Genomic DNA, 18,688 nt, shown 5'->3' with positions numbered 1-18,688 from the left:
TATATATAGAAACCATGCTTATGAATATATAGTATATATAGAAATCATGCTTATGAATATATAGTATATATAGAAATCATGCTTTTGAATATATAGTATATATAGAAATCATGCTTATGAATATATAGTATATATAGAAATCATGCTTATGAATATATAGTATATATAGAAATCATGCTTATGAATATATAGTATATATAGAAATCATGCTTATGAATATATAGTATATATAGAAATCATGCTTATGAATATATAGTATATATAGAAATCATGCTTATGAATATATAGTATATATAGAAATCATGCTTATGAATATATAGTATATATAGAAATCATGCTTATGAATATATAGTATATATAGAAATCATGCTTATGAATATATAGTATATATAGAAATCATGCTTATGAATATATAGTATATATAGAAATCATGCTGGAAAAAGTGAATAACATCCGTTTTCAGTATGAAAATTAATTTGTGAAACTGTACATTTCGAGCATGTTAATCAAAATGGGGGCAAACAAACAGATAGGAATAGGATTTTATTATAATATATATATATATATATATATATATATATATATATATATTTAGAAATCAAGCAACAGTTACAACTCAGCTCTAAAATAATGAGTATCATAATATAAACAACGATTTTATTCTGATTAAAATTAAAGAAAAAAGAAATATAATCTGCTATATGCCGCCCTTTAATCAGATGCTAAAAACTAAACTTGGCAAAAATTCTCAAATCTCCTCGATAAAAATTTTCTTGTGCAAGAGTTTTAATAAAAAAAAATAGCCTAAAATCACCATACATAGAAATAACAACTAAAGCATACAAACACAAAACACTAAATGAGAGCATACCAAAAAAATAATAATGAAATGCATAAAAAATTACCAATATAGCAACAATAAAAATAACACTAAGAAGACCAAAAATATAAACATCAGAAATAATAATCAAACGCTAAGAGCAATTTCTGTATTAGGAATAAGAAAGTTAATATTGATCAGGAACGTTGCAACTGTATTAGTCGTGCACTACTTCCATTACAAAATAGGTATCCGGGCAAAGACGTTATTTAACAGGCTACAATATTTGCACAAATAACAATATTGGCACAAATAACACAAATAACAAAGTAGTAGGTGGGTACGATCGACATACATTTAAAAACCAGGTATCACTACCACAAAAGCACATTCAGTAACAAAAAAAACGCCGAATAAAAACAGTACCAGCGACCCATCATTGAGAACTCAAGAAACGGACGCTTGTCAATAGGCGAGTGACATATAATATAACAGACTAGTACTTGTGGAAACGTAGATGACACATGTAAATTATGTTTTAATAAGAAAATTGAAATTCTAAACTTTAAAGGCACTCGAAACCTATTACATGTTAAGAGTAAAATAGCTAACAACTGTAAATGAACTTTACTTTAGAATAATGATAGGTATAACAATAATAATTATTATCATGTTATCATTATCATTATTATTATTATTATTATTAAATAAAACTAAAATAAAAAAGTAGGAATAAATAAATAAAGAACGAGAAAAAATCCTCCAAGCACACACCTGTTAAAACAAGGTCACCGGATAAGTAGGTGTGTCAGAAATTTCGTGACAAATATTGAATAATTCCACCCCTGTCTTTCCAAACTTATAACTACTCGAAAAATTTAATTCAAGCCCTCATTTTTTTTTCAATTAAAGAAGCAAGGACCAAGGCTTCATTAAAAAAAACAACGTATTTTTTTAATGGTTTTAAACTTCAGACTTTACAGGTAAATTTTTAAAAAACACTATTTCTTTGTTTTAAATTTGAATATATTATTTATTGATCGTTTATCTTCAATTTGTGATATATTACATTTTGGTGAGTAAATTAATTATTTACTTTTTAATAGACATTTCAAAATGGGAGGCGTGAATTAATTCGACCCACTGTCTTTCCAAGTTTATAACTACTCGAAAAATGTAATGCAAACCCTAATTCTTTTTCAATTACAGGAGCAAGGACCAAGGTTTCAGTTTAAAAAAAAAGGAAAAACAAACAAACAACGTGGTTTATTAAAAAAAAGGTTTTAAACTTCGGACTTTACAGGTAAATTTCTAAAAAAACACTATTTTTTTGTTTTAAATTTGAATATATTATTTATTGATCTTTTATCTTCAATTTGTGATATATAAAACTTTGGTGAGTAAATTAATTATTTACTTTTTAATAGACATTTGAAAATGGGGTGCCGTGAATTAAAAGAAAACGTTTGTCTAAAATATTATATTCGGTTAATAGGAAAGAGCATAAAATTTCACACTGATCCTGAAAATATCGTAAAAATTGAATCAATAGAAAAATGTTGATAGATTTTTAAAGTTTAAAAATTAAAAAATACTGAGTTCGGAAAATCAATTAATTTCAATGCTGTTTTTTTTTTTAAATAAAAAATAATATTTCTATTACTTTTTATACAACTTTAATAGTTTATTTTGTAAGTATAATCCATAAAGAAAATAAACAACCCACTTTTAAAGAGAAATTACGAGTTTCTTATATTTTATTCGCAGTTTCGTGTTAGGGGTGTCAAAAATTCCTACAAAAATTCTGATACACCTACCGGATAAGTCGTGGCATTCACAACAAAGGGTGAGTAACTGCTATTCAAAAAAGAACCGCGGAGGAAAAAATAAAAGTCAACCGAAATGTTGTCTGAAAGACACCCTACGATTGGCTCCTGAAAATATTAATTCATAGGCGAAAATAACAATTAATCTGATTGATTAGCTAGCTAAGCTAACAACCACACGTGTATATAAAAAAAAAATCCGGTAACATGAATTCCAAGCGTTTTCGCCTGATAGGTATTCATAGGGATTTAAGCACAGAAATTCAGTGTAGCTTAATGGCCATAAATATATTCACAACTTATATATTTATATATACTATACTACGTGCATGTGTGTGTGTGCGTGCGTGTGTGTGTGTGTATGTGTGTGTGTGTGTGTGTGTGTGCGTGCGTGTGTGTATGTGTTTGTGTGTGTGTGTGAAATACACCATTTTTACTTCCTGGTGTTACTTATGGTTTGTTGTATATATTTTTCAGTTTTTACTTCAATAATGGTAATCATCAGCGCAAAAGGATACACCAAAACCAAACCAAAAAAAGTCACATCCACCTAGGGATAGTTTTACTTGCAGATAATCCGTACATTTATTATTAGAATGCATTATTTAATTTTTATTGGTAATAACGATTTCGCAGCATATACTACGAACAACTTATATAATCTGATTCCATCTGTACAAGTAACTCTTAAAGCACAATTATCTTAATAAATGCACTAACCTTAAATATTCATATTTTTTTCTAATTTTATGCGCCATTAGCTTTAATTCTTTTTCACTATTTTTCATCATTTTCGACCACGTAGAATTATTATTTGTAAAATGAATGAAACCAGACATTAACAATTAAATGACTCAATTTATTTTTGTCGTCTTTCTTGAGTGAGCGAGAGAGTGGAAATGACAAGGAATGGGTTATAGAGAAAGATGTAAATTTCTTTCCTGTTTTTTTTTTTTTTTTTTTTTTTTGCTCTTTTAAATCTCCTTCTATACATCGAATTGCCACTGATAATCTTAAACGTGTCGCCCATCTTCTTTCCTGCGTTTCCCGCCTACTGGGTCTTGGTCATGGGGATTTCAAAATGGCGAACATTACCCAGCCTCATCAGGTCAGTATTCGAAGCTTTCTCCCCTTCCTCCATCTTCAAATAACCTACCACACGCATCGCCTACACATACACACACCCACACACAACTGAATACTTATTTCTTCTCTGATTACTCTTAAACTAAACCTCTCACCCCTCACTTCCCGACATCTCCTATGATTGTTCCTATCACACCGGTATCACCCACTCCACACGAGAGAGGGTCTTCATTGGTGGCGGCCCTATATCGCCAAAATAGTCTTGGACCTATGCCACGACAAAAGCCCTGTAGACTCTTTTCCTGTGAACAGATCCAAAGGTTCCTGTATGTATTGACTCTCATGGCAGACTGCCAGATAAACACAGACTACAGCAGCTGCTAACTACAAGTCTCCCCCCTCTCCTCTCTCTCTCTCTCTCTCTCTCTCTCTCTCTCTCTCTCTCTCTCTCTCTCTGTATGTTTTGGAAAGCTGGTTCGTTTATAAGTAGGGGGAGGTCACTTCCCAAGTCTCATGACCTTAACACCTGAGGCATTTGTCTGAAAAGTGTATTTCCTTAGTTATCCCCCTTTAACTTCATTTGCAATCGATCGCTCATCTTTCATTTATCTTTCTTTTTACATTCTTTCAGTTTCTTTTATTTCACTTTTCTTCATTCTATTTTAATTTTCTTTCTTTCATTTCTTTGTGCCTTGCTCTCTAATACGTTCCTCTCTTTAATATTTAATATAATTCCTACATTTTCCCTTCAAAATGATTAGTCAATAATATGTTTTCGAATTATTGATAATAACCGGTGGTCGGTGTTGTCCCTTGAAGTCTAGGTGACAACAAGTCTCTCTATATTACCAATACTCTCCATCTCTTTTGACAACCTATGCAAATGAATTTGCGTTACCGCAGCAGCCGCTTGCCTTTGATATTTCTCGTTGGCAATGGGTATTATTCTTCACTGGAATTTAGGTGGCAATAATCCTCCGCAAAGTAACCATTCCTCATCATACATTTCCAGTGGAGATCAGGTTAGTGCTTTCTCTGCTCGGCCTTTCCGTCCTCCTTAACTCTTATCGATTTGATGCAGTGTCAGTCTGTGTTAGCACTACACTTTCCTTTTCTTTTTTCCTTTTTTCAAAATTATTATTTTTCATTTTATTATTTTTTGTTTGTAATTATTTATTTGTACTCACTAAGAGTTCTTACACAGCCCATAATCAATCTGTGGTGTTCCCTGGAGTCTGTATGACAATAAATTTCCCCAGATTTCCCGTACTCTTCACCTCTTTCGATAACATTGGCAAATGAATTTGCATTATCTCAAAATCCGCTTGCTACTGACTTCTTGCTGGCAAGGGTTATTGATTTTCACTGAAATTTGCATAGCAATAAGCCTCCCTAATGCCACGGTCCTGTTTTTACCCATCCAGTACTTTCTCTCTCTGAATGTTTTAGCCTTCTATACTCTTCACGACTATTTAGTGTGGTGTCAGTCGATAACGACACTACAATTTTTGGAGGAAGGGTGTAGTTAATGTACACTTTTGCCGTTTCATTTTTCTTGCTTCCATGTAGTGTTCATCTATCATTTTGTTGTACTTCTGTTATAGTTTTCATATATTTGGTTAGCGTTTGTATCTTAGGTGGCTTAGTTTCTGCATTCGATAGTTTTTCTTTAAGATTTCAGTTGTTTTCAGCTTGACTATCTGTTGTATAATCTCAGTCTTCTTAATTTCGATTTCTCTTAGTCTTTTACCAAGTTCTTGGGGACTCTCTCTAGTGATTCGACGATTATTATTATTATTATTATTATTATTATTATTATTATTATTATTATTATTATTATTGGCTCACAAGGAGCTTTCACACAGGTTATCAAAGATCTCTCCTTGAAAACAGCCTATCGTGTTCCCTGGAAGCTGAGTGAAACAAACCTTCCCAGGTTTCCAGTACTCTCCACATCTTTCGATAACATTTGCAAATAAATTTGCATTATCGCAACAGCTACTTGCCATTGATTTCTTGTTAGCAGCGGCTATTGGTATTCACTGGAATTTGAGTGGCAATAAGCTTTCCCAAGGTCCCAGTTCTTTTCGCACTTACCGGCGGAGGTCTGGTCAGTTCTTTGGTCTTTACTTTCTCCTTGACTCTACTTGGTTATTTGGTCTCACTCATTTTTTTTTGGGGGGGGGGACAGTGAGATGGCATTGAGAGGATGGGGATGGAGTAAGAAAGCTTATAGATATGTAGCTTCAGTGTTCTTGGTTCCATGTAGTGTTTCATGTTTTGTCCATATTCCTGTAGTTCTCTGGAAAGTTCCACACATTTTTTTTTCGTCACTTTAATCACCCTCTGGTCCACTGAGACAATAAAATCTACAATTTAGCAGTTTCTTTCCTTTATGTTAATTATTATGACGTCCGGTCTCTTTGCTTGGATAAGTTTATCTCTTTGTGCCTTATACAAAAGGATTTTGTGGTTTTTATTTTCCAGTACTACCTCTGCTTTTTCCCCCTTTTTGTGAGCATGTTCGGTGTGCAGTCGTTTGCAAAGCTCTCGGTGTACTACTTTTCTTTACGCAGTCGAGTCTGTTCTTGTAATCGTTTGCTGCATTAATTTATTATGTGGTTCACTATTTCTTCTCCTTGTTCACAACATCTGCATAGACTGTTTTCATATGTTCTTTCTAGTTTAGCTTTAATGTGATTATTTCTACACGTGTTGTTCTGTACAGCTTTCATTAGAGATCCTGTTTCTCTGTTCATATGTCCTTTTCTTATCCATATGTGTTTTAATGATTCTCTTCTATTCTCATTCTTATGAGGTTTTTTTTCTCCTCCCACTTTTCTCTTGTTGTCTTTTTGTTTCTGGTTTCATCGTTTTCTGTATTGTTAACATGAGCGGTGTCTCTCGTTGCGGTAATCAACCTTTCTGTGTTCCAAGTTATCTACTTTTCGGAATTATTTATTGTGTCTTCTACACATTCTGCTATACTTATCAGTCCTATTTTTCCTTCGTTACTTTTCACATAAAGTCAGTTAATATCATCTTTCGAGTGTAATGCATAGTCATTAGTTTACTAGTCTTTTATTAAAATGTCTGCTTCTGTTTATCAGTTTTTTGCTTTTTGTGTATAACCTCACACTATCCATATACATTACATAGCTTATTCATTTTTTTAACAAAGGAGTCATTCCTTACCCATGCGCGAACGCTACTCGGAGATAAGGCTGGTTCTGCACTTGAAACTTGTATCCAGCATCACATTTCGTAAGTATATAGTTGTTGCATCATTGCTATGATAAACAGTAGAGGTGAGAGCAAATCTATGATAAACAGTAGAGGTGATGATTCTCTGTATTCTTATCTCAATCAGGTATTGTCAACTGCTTACCAGTTTTAATCTCCACGTTTTCATTGCTTTCCTAATAATATTAATAATCTTGTTTGATATCTTATACATTTTTAAACGTTCAGTTATCCTTATTTGGAAGATTTTATCCTAATAATTCTTGTAGTATGCCATGCCATGGCTATGTTCTTTTTCCTGTTTTTTTTTACCTTTTTCGGGATCTTTTGATCTATGTATAACAAGTCGTATATCCCTCTTTTTCCTTTCTGGCATTATTTTTGTTTCTCGGGCGGTAGTCCACGATTGTTAAATAAGGGATAGATTTGTTAGCTTAGACTTTCCACATTGTTCGTAAGCAAGTTATTAGTCTGTAGTTGCTTCAGGTGGTTCCCTTTCCAGCGTCTTTTTGTAATGACGTAGTTCTTCCTTTGATCATCCATCCTGCTACGTTTTTTTTTTATATTCAAAACATATCTTCTCCCATTTCACTCGGTTTTATTAATTAAAAAGAAAGGAAATCCTTAGATCCAGCTTATGAAAAGTGAGGATCAAATCGGTCAGTTGGCCTTCCCCTATAATGTTTTTTTTTCTTTTTCTCATTTCCCACTTGTGATCATGGACATCAAAGGGGTCTTCCTATCATGGTTTCAATAATAAGCGACGCTCAATATTTGTTTGATCATAAATAAACAACCAGCTTGAGCACTGTGAAATTGATGGCGAATGTTATTTAATGGACACTTGACGAGGTCCTTTTCGAGCACCGATCAATGGGCGTGTGGTTAGAGCTGGCAACTATCAACGCGATGGTGGTTGTAGAGAAAGGTGCTAGTCTAGCCGCACTGATGAGTTGTGATTAATGAAACAGTACTGCATGTGCATGAGTATATATATATATATATATATATATATATATATATATATATATATATATATATATATGAAAGAAACATTTTCATTTTTTTTCAAAAGACTTTTTGTATTCCTACACGTCAACACATAGTAATAAATACAGAAAAGATATAAATATTTATATATTTTTCGTATTGATTTCTTATCCATATATATATATATATATATATATATATATATATATATATATATATATATATATATATACCTGACTACAACCTGGATGTCTTCAAGTCCAACGTAAATAAATTCCTAATGAACCGCCCTCTCAAGTAAACATTTCAATAAATCGCCACACTAACGTACTGTACTTGCAATAACCTTTATCGCTGAGTGGCTTCCGGGCGTTGATAAGTGGTGACCACCGTGTAAAAAAAAAAAAAGGACTGACACGATAAAAATACAAAATAGAACAGTTCAAACAAAACAGAACTTTTGAAAACCATGAGAGACAATTTTATCAGAACGTGAATAGAAGAATAACAAGAACAGAACAACCGATTCAAATGGAAATCAAAACATTTCTGTAGCTAAAAACTGAGAAGGCCACAATGAAATACATTAATGTCTCCTCGATTAAGATGAAACACGAGAAGATCGTAGTATCCACAAAAGTGTAGTTAAAAGTGTAGTCCTAGGAGGTTTGGCTTGAACACCCACCAAAGTCCTGCGACGCAGTCTCAGTCGCTTTCATAAAGAAAGGGTTGATCTGATGCTGACTGCAGCAGTTGATGATCCTGCCTCTCTAATCGTTCTTCTGCTGAAAAAGATCATTCAATTTGGTTGTTTTCCTTAAGTTGCAAGTTATTATAATAATAATAATAATAATAATAATAATAATAATAATAATAATAATAATAATAATAATAATCGACGCCGACTCCGTAGTTTTTGTATGGATTTAATTATTTACACGAAGGGGGAATAATAAAGTATGTACAGTTTTTTACAAGAAATATAAAAAATATAAGAAATGAAAATGTCGATTACAACTCTCTTTTTCTGTTAGTTACAATAGTCGACGAACGGGGCTATAGTCTTGTTTTCAACAACGATTTTTATATATATTAAATAATTGTAATTCATTATTGACATGTGTACTATATATTGATACAATAGCGTGTGTGTTCATTTGTGTGCCACGCTTACATCCAGGTCGTTTAATTGTGTACTTCCATTTCTTGTCATAAATAATTTATCAAGAATTCTTCATAAGTTTTCGTTTCGATTTCGAGTATAGCTGAAGAAACTCTTGTCTATATATATACTAGCAGTTCCACCCGGCTTTGCTCCGACCCTCTGTACTGTTCATAAGGTTATGTGCATATGTATATATTAAAAAGTGAATATGTAAAGTAATGCCTTTCTGTATAATAGTTTCCTTAACTACCATAGAGAAAAGGCAGACAGATATTTTCACTTTTATCTATATATATATATATATATATATATATATATATATAGAGAGAGAGAGAGAGAGAGAGAGAGAGAGATTGGATGTAATATATAATAATGATTTAAAAAGTATTAAAAAAAAGGCTCATGCGCCACCACCGAGAATCGAAACCAAAACGTTCAGCTCACGATTTATTTTGCTTTTGTAGTCAATGACTGGGCTATGAAAACATGTCTACTGCAAGGCTAAAAATTAAAACATGACCCAATAGCTACTACGTTATGCATTCGTAATGCCGGCGTTCGACCGTCATCTGGCAAACTTCATGTTTTTTTTTTAATTTTCAGACTTGTGTACCGATTTTTCCGGGCTAAAACCCAAATATAAAGTTTTGCATGGATTCAAATACCTTATATATGAAGTTTCATGTCTGTATACCAAAAACTTTAGGAGGAGTTTGATAGGCAAAATGTGTTAAACAAAAATATATACGTATACATAAATATATATGGAAACAATTTTGTGTTTACTATAAACTTTTTACGCAAAATTATGCAAGTACAAATCATGTAGAATATCGGCATGAATATAATTACACGTAGTAGTTAACTAAAGATGATTATTCCACTAGAAAACCGAAGCAACTAATAGGAAATTAACTAAAATGAATGTTTAAAAGAATATGCAAATAGACTAGATCTTTTGCTAGTGAATGCAATTCCACAACCCATATATAAGAAAATTGTATTTTCTTTTTAATTAAATATAAAAGCGTGTCTTTAATATGAATATCAATTCACACAAAAGAAAAACGAATTTATAGGAGTATATATATATATATATATATATATATATATATATATATATATATATATATATCATATGTTTTTATTTCGGTTTCGATTCAAGCTAATGCACCCAATTCATATGGATATTTATTTTTTTTTTTTTTGAAATCGCAACTTTATAACATATAAAAATCGATAGAACATTAACTATATAATAAAATATACAAAATCTACAAGAATTAAAATATATTTAAGCATACTTTACGACCGAGCTTTGCCGTGCGTTCGTGCTAGCTTAGATAAATACTTTTGCACTTTTAACAAAAAAGCTACAGTAATATTAGTGTCTCCATTTACACTGAATATCTACAGAATGGCAACATCAATATATTACATATGAATGAGTCCCCTGTGGAATTTCCACAAGTTCTGCTAGTTATTTATTAATTTATTTATTGCGGACTATTATTCTCATCTTTCTTTAGTTGTTGTTTCATAATGTTTCGGCCAACTATATATACCATTCGGTACGGACCCGACCATGGAAGATCAGAATAAATAAACATGGACTTATAAGACAAAAATTCCAACCTTTATCGCCCTTCGGGGCCCGTGGCGCAGTAGGAAGAGACGTTGAATCTCTACGGTTCCAGGTGAGAATTTTCTCAAGATATCGGCTTCAATCCTATAAAAAGTCGGCCAGAGGCTTACTTGGCCAAAACGTGGTGAGACGACAACAACTATGGATGGCTGTAATTGCTGAGAATGCAGTAAGGAGATTCGGAGTTCTTATCCCATCGCGGTTACCACCTGACGAAAACCAGAGGAATAGTTGGTCGAAACGTCGCGAAACAACAACTAAAAAAAAGATGACGATAATAGTCCGCAATAAATAAATTAATAACGAATTTCTTGCTTATAAATCGGTTAAAGGACGAGTGCTTTCTCGAACAAGCTGAAGTGTGGGGCGGCGGACAGTCTATATCTGAGTTAAACAAACTTCAAAAACTGAGTTCAAACTGATTTTCTTTGCTCTGCAGTGCCTTATGTATGAAAGGTTGGTGTGGTTCGGAGCAAACATATGTTTTTTTCTTTAGCCAATACTCGCTCGCTACATCACACTCTCGTCCGTTCTGATTAGATAATCAGCCACCTCCCTCATAGTCCCAATCATGTAACTTCGCACAGAACAAGGTTCTCATAGATAATTTTCTCCTACACCCGACGGCTTCATTCCTTGACCCCCGGGGAAATTTTTTAGCTCAAGAAATCGGCTAGTGATCTCCAAATAATCACTTTTACAATCATATTGTTTTCTATTTTCGACTTTGTTTTTTTTCCGTTACAAAGAAAAATATATTTCACATTGGTGATCACGCAATCTCTCTAACTAGCAAGGTTACCTGCTGTCATCTGTAACCTGCCATTAAAATGAAAAGGCCCTAATTCATCTTTCGTTGACCCTTTTTGAGACAATTTTCAACCATAACTCTAATTCATCTCTCTTTAACCCTTCCTCTGCAGTAATCTCTTATCATCGTCTATACATGATAGACTGGTGCAACATCTGAAATGTATCTGCAAGATACAAACATTCCCTCTGCTTACAGAGAGAAGACTTCTGTATAGCAGCGGTAATGTGTCTTAGGTTTGAACATGGTCAGTCTCCAGGTGATATCATACGTATCGGTATTTTAGACATATAGTGTATTTCGTTTTTCTTTTTTACACTATATCGTTATTTTTTAAACGTATATTCTCCCATTTCACACGATTGCATGATTCAAAAAGGAAATCCCTCGATCCACCTTATGAAAAGTGAGGGCGAAACCGGTCAGCTGGGCTCCCCTATTATTTTTTTCTTTTTCTCATTTCCACTTTTAATCATATACATCAAAACAAGTCTTCTTGCAATAATGGAATTTTGTACTCCGCATAAAATTATATATATATATATATATATATATATATCGTTATATAAAAGTCCCTTTGTGCGTGTGAGTTCCTTCTCCATAGGTTCCGAAACGGCTTAGCCTAGTTTTACAAATTTCACACAAAAGTAATTTATATGTCTAGCAGTGTTTTAGATACATTTTGTACAGAAATTCTTACAAAAAGTATCGAAAATTTTTAAAAATCCGATCCTAAAAGTACTTTTTCTTTCTTATAAATAAATAGATTTTTTACAGATAATATTTTACATTTAACCGGCAAGGAAGATAATATAATCTTAGCAAATCATTTCTTTTAGAAAATTAATTATTGTCATTTGGAGATGTAGCTCAGTGGTAGAGCATTTGACTACAGATCGTATGATCTCCTGTTCAAACCCAGTTGTTCCTCATCATTTTAATTTTATTTTTTCTTATTAATCAGCTCAATTTACGATAAAAGAAGAGGGTCCATTTAAAATCGCCGCAAATCATTTCTTCGTCTGCATATTTTAAAAGAAAACATTAATCACAAATGACTTTTTCCCCAAATATCAGTTGACGTGATATTGTCAACAAACACAAACGGAATTTGATGAACGACATTATCATTATTTTACTTTATTTTTATTTATTTATTTATTTATTTATTTATTTATTTTTTGAGAATTAGTCAAACGGTCAAATTATTCCTTGGGATGGAACGATAAAATTGTCACCTTAGAAAAAACGACATGATTCCATTCCCGTTGAAGCCCATCTAATTGTTATCCAGTTGTGTGCAAATCCCAAGAGTGATATAAGCCTTCTATCATGTTTGAAAGTGACACAATGTTCACCGAGCGAAATCGGAGACGCGCCGCTGTACAACTCATGCTGTCTACCGATCCTAGTTATGACAACTGGACCATTGCCAGCACCATGAAAATGCATCGCTGGATTGCCACGAATATTAGGGATGTGCCCAGAGTGATGAAAACAAAGTTTCCGGCCATGGTTATGGTCTTTTGTGTGGTTTCAAGTGAGGGTCACGTCATGCCACCTCACATCTTCGAAGTGGCTTGAAAGTAAACACCAAAGTGTACCTGTATGTGCTGAAGAGTGTGGTTATTCACTGATGCAGACTCTGAATAAGGTAGAAGGACTCGGCGCAAGCCCACAAGTTCAAAGAGACCCAGGCTTGGCTTCAAACGGAGTGCTACGTCTTTGTACCCTTCTTTCACTGGGCCCCTTTCTCCCCTGATCTTAATCCGTTGGACTACTTCGTTTGATCATATGTCAAGAAAATCACCAACATGATTTCCCACAATACAGCCTGATAGCCGCCATCCGCCAAGTATTCGCCGAGTTCCCGCCGGAACCTGTGGAAAAGGCATGATCCCAGTTCCGGACCCGTATCAAGGCGGTGATTGAGGGTGAAGGAGGCTACATTGAATAGATGTCAGCTCTACTACATAATCAAGTTACCTGATTTGATTTTTTCAACAACAAAAAATTACAATGAAGCTATAGTGTTTGTTTTTTTTGTTTGTTTGTTTTTTGTTTTTTTTTTGTTTGTTTTTTCGTTAGGGAGACAAATTTATCCTTCCACCCTGAAATATTCAATAAAGGATTGATTCTTTAATAATGCATACATAATCTGCATAAATTAAAATATAATGTTTAAGCGTATATACGACCAGGCAACGCCGGGCGTCATACTAGTATATCTATCTATCTATCTATCTATCTTCTACTATTACATAAATGCAACTATGCATGTGTGTGTGAGTTTGTTCCTTTTAGCCTCCGAAACGGCTGAACAGATTTTTTTTTTAAATTTACAGAACTTTAGTGTATAAGTCTTGGAGTGATCTTCGTTAAGTTTTGTCTCAGTTAATAACTGATAATCGAAAATCGAAACCGTTATTTTAATTTATCAATCATCAGTAAAGCCATTTTTTCCATGTCGTCGCTTAACAACAATGATAGAATAACTAGCCGTGGAAATTTACTGTGGGTAAGTTGATAGCGAGTTTTTTTTTTTGTTTTTTTTTTAGATTTTTTTTTCTTTTGCATGACGTGGTCTATAGGTTCAAACTCCGATCGTAAATGTCTTAATTTTTGTTCATTCATTAACCGTAAAGAAATTTAAAAGACTTGAAAATTTACGTGTTTTTTTTTTGTTTTGTTTACGTTTATATATATATATATATATATATATATATATATATATATATATATATATATATATATATATATATATATAATTACATTTTCACCCCAAACAAGGCACATTGCCACTTTGGTGTAGGGGGCTACTATCAGGGGCAACAACTGCTGGGGTACTATGTAGGGATTTGGGCAGCAAGATGTTGGTTCACGTTGCAATTGAACTTCTGCATGTCAGTACGGTTGGGGAAGCAGTGACCTGGAATGGAATTCCAAAGTCTAGCTGTTCTGGGGAAGAAACTACTGGAGTAGAAAGATCTTTTACATCTAGGGATCTCTGCAGTGTGGGGGTGGGATTTTGCAGCTTGTCGGGTCTGTCGAGGGTGTTCACGTCGTGTTGGCACAAGTGCTTGCAGTTCAACAGAGCATTCACCATTAAAATACTTGTAGAACAGGCAGAGGGATGCAACGTTTCGTCGATGGGAGAGAGGCTGAAGCTTAGATGCCAGTTTAGGGCCTATCAGATTTGCGACTCTCTTTTGAACCTTGTCAAGGAGCGAGAGACTAGTAGCCGATGCACCAGCCCAAATATGACAGCAATACTCCATACATGGGCGAATGGTTGCCTTATAGAGGTACAGGATACTTTCGGGTGTTAGTAGTTTCTAGCACGGTAGAGAGAGCCCACCTTTATATATATATATATATATATATATATATATATATATATATATATATATATATATATTGCATGACGTGGTCTGAAGGTTCAAAATCCGCACGTAAATTTCTTAATGTTTTTTTTTTATTTTCGTTAATTGGAAGGAAGTTTATATAAAATAATTTTATAAAAGAAACAGTAGGTTCTCTAAAGTGCAATGTAGAATAACATATATTTTGGACTAAATTACTGCATGGAGGCATGTGAAGCTTCCTCTCGGGCGAGTTCGAGGATTTTTATGACAATAAAAATATAAGAGTGTGAAATATTCGTTGATCATCGTTTAATCCCGGGCAACATCGGGTCTCCCTACTAGTATATATATATATATATATATATATATATATATATATATATATATATAATCCGACTTCTAAAACGTTTTTAATGACTAAAGAGAATTCATTTATATGAGGATGAGAAAAAAAAAGCATTAACTAAAATTGTTGAATAGAAATAAGCCGATTTCGCAAAAGTCTTCAATTTTAAAACAAGATTTAACTACATAAGGATGAAAAGAGAAAACCTTAACTAAAATTTTGTAATAGAAAACAGGGATCATTAGCTGCTTACCATGTAGCTTTTTCGGAGATTTTAAAGGATATATATATATATATATATATATATATATATATATATATATATATATATGAACAAATGATTAATAAAACATGTTAAAAGACATCTTGAAAAAGAGTTAAAACCATATTTAATTTAAAAAAAGGAAGCACAAGATAAGTGGATAGTCCTTAATCCGCGGAGTTTCGAAGAAATACTCTCCTTCTCATCAGAGGGCAGGAATTAGCAAAATGCAGGATCGGATTTTGCATATAAAAGTATTTAATATAGCTCTATATCCTTTTTCGGTTTTATTGAGCTTTTACATCTGGCTGAGTTTATTTTACTTGTAAATATTAACTCTTTAATATTTATAATATATTTTAAGTTTACCATTTTGATTACCTTGTTAAACTTATTGTAATTTATATATATATATATATATATATATATATATATATATATATATATATATATACACGAGAGCTGTTCAAAGGCAATGTCTTCTATTTTTAACACAAAAACTAGAATATAGAAAATCTATGATTAACGATGGTTCCAGCAATAAAAGTTCGGGGCACGCTTGTCACGCACATTTCTATCGCCACTCTGAAATCGACAAACCCATCTTCTAACTGTGCTGACATAAACCGCATCGCTTTGTAAATGTTCAACAAGAATAATGTTCGGTTCAATTATTCTGAATAGAGGAATTCGTTGTCGCATCCCTGCTCCTGATAGACGTCCATAAAACGGGGTGTTTTCTTAAAGTCTTACACTGTAAATATCTGCGACAAAGATGAAACTTACATGTCATGAATGCATATTTCATTATAATAATGCAATTTGCAATCCCCTCTCATCCATTCTAGCGGAATAAAAAATTAGAGGTATTGCTTTGGGAATGTTCTTCGTGTATATATATATATATATATATATCAGGATCAGGAAGAACGGTGGGTAATAAAAATTGTGGGGTCTGGCCCCAAAAATATGGAAATAAAAAATGAAAAAAAAAACGACGTTTTCAAGGGTTTCTGATATAGATGTACATAATAATATTTTGATAAGTATGTTTCAACTTAAATAGGGATGGTATAATAAAATTGTGGGATTTGCGTTCGCGCCTGTATTCCATGGAAATATAGCACAAACTTTAATAAAGACTTTTCATATCTATCTGCGTAAGTATACTTTGATAATTATGTTTCAGTTTGAAGAAATATGGTATAATAAAATTATTGGGTGTTCGTTCGCGCCTGACCTCCATAGAATGTAAATATGTCACAAAGTTTAACAAGGTTTTTTAAAAGGGATCGGGATCCACAATAACACCTTAACTTTAATCTTAATTCACGTTAGCTTTTATTTATTTTTTTTGAGTTGAATCATATTGTGTCGAATAAATTCACGTCATAAATTCACGTTCTTATTAAAGTGAAAGCCCCCCGCCAAGAAAAGGTCGGAACTTTAGACAATTCTCGACACAAATTTTGCATAACTCTGTTTTTTTTCTTCTCCACCTGCACGTGGCACTCTTTCCAAAATAGATAAATATATAAATAATAAAAAATAAGAACGTTACTTGTTATCGTGTCAAAAGAAGGAAAAAATCCTGCTCACGTGATTACGTGTCTTTTTAAAAACATTTGCATAACATTTTTATTTTTATTTTTATTTATTTATTTATATATCTGTTTAGGCTTTTTTGTCAGTGTACTAGAAGGAATTCAATTGATTACAAACCTTTCTGTGTGTTTTTTACATTACAATAGTACAACCCTGAAAACTGAAACGAAGCTTATCTGCTTGAAAAGGGCGCCATTTTCTTCTTATTCATATTTATATCGATTCTTTGCTTTAAAAACCTAAAGTAATTGCGTGTTTACTTTTTTAATATCGCATTTTGCTGTTTCGGATTATTTTATTAAAGTAAGTAAAGTTTCATTATTTTTCAAAACTGTTTTATTTTCTTTGTTTTTCGATATTTTGTCGATATTATTTAGTAAGTGTGTTTAGCAGAAAAGCCAACAAACGACTACCCGAAAAAATAAATATACAAGAAATAAAATAAAAGTACAGTTCATGTTTTTTTTTTGTTTTGAAATAGATTTAATGCTCTTTACTTGAAATAATTTCAGCGAACTGAAATTAAAACGAAATTTTTATATAAACTACGCATGCCATAATCGAATATTCCTCAAGCACAAAATAACGGAAAACATTAAAATATGTTTATAAATATTCCTTACGTTGACGGGACTCTCTTAAATTGTTAACACAGAATGCTCAGATGCCCCTCCTTCAAATTGAAAACGGGGCTCTCCATTTCAAAGTCGCTGCCATTTTGATTTTTTTTTTAAACCGATTCGTAAATTAAAATTTTTTTTTTTACAAACTACTTAAAAATACAAGCCAATGAACCTTTCTACCACAAAAGTAACTTTTATTGACTATGGTAACATTTATTTCTTGTATATTTATATTATTATACATATAAAATTTTCTCTTCGTAAGGAAACATCATTTTGTTGGTCACTCTTCGCTACGAATGGAAACAAAGTTGATATTCAAAAATATTTTGGCGAAAATTATGTTTACTTTCATCATATTTAGGGTAAAATTTTTTAGTATCAAAACCTATCTCTTTACAACCCCTTCCTTTTCATAATCTATCATACTTTCATCAATCACAATCCATTTTCTGTAGGCTGTTTTTTAACCCAATCAACGACGTTACTTCAGCTAGTATATATATATATATATATATATATATATAAGCTGTTTTCTAGGTTGGCAGTATTTTTGCGTGAACAGCCGCCAGTGATGTCGGAAATTTTCTGTTTCTATGTCTATCCTTGTAACCATGTCTCTAGTAAGGGTGCTGAAGGTAAAGGTTTTATCTGGGCTGACGTTATCCGCCTGATAGTCAGGGACCCGAACCTTGGATTAACCACTAAGGAGGCTGTCCTATCAGCAGGTGCAAAGTACTGGGGCTGCTGCATTGCCATTTGGTGAATTGATTCTGGACCATTCAGTAGCTTCTGGTGGGGCCTCTCGATGCTATATTAGCGGGTAATTGTTACGGCTTTACCTTTTCATATGTTACAAAAAAAATATTTCTTCATTTCTATTTCTCTCTTACTTTCCCTC

This window comes from Euprymna scolopes, chromosome 16 (assembly GCF_053919585.1).
Source record: "Euprymna scolopes isolate OS-2025 chromosome 16, ASM5391958v1, whole genome shotgun sequence".
Lineage (NCBI taxonomy): Eukaryota > Metazoa > Mollusca > Cephalopoda > Sepiida > Sepiolidae > Euprymna > Euprymna scolopes.
The sequence above is the reverse complement of the archived record's forward strand: the minus strand, read 5'-3'. Positions refer to the sequence as shown.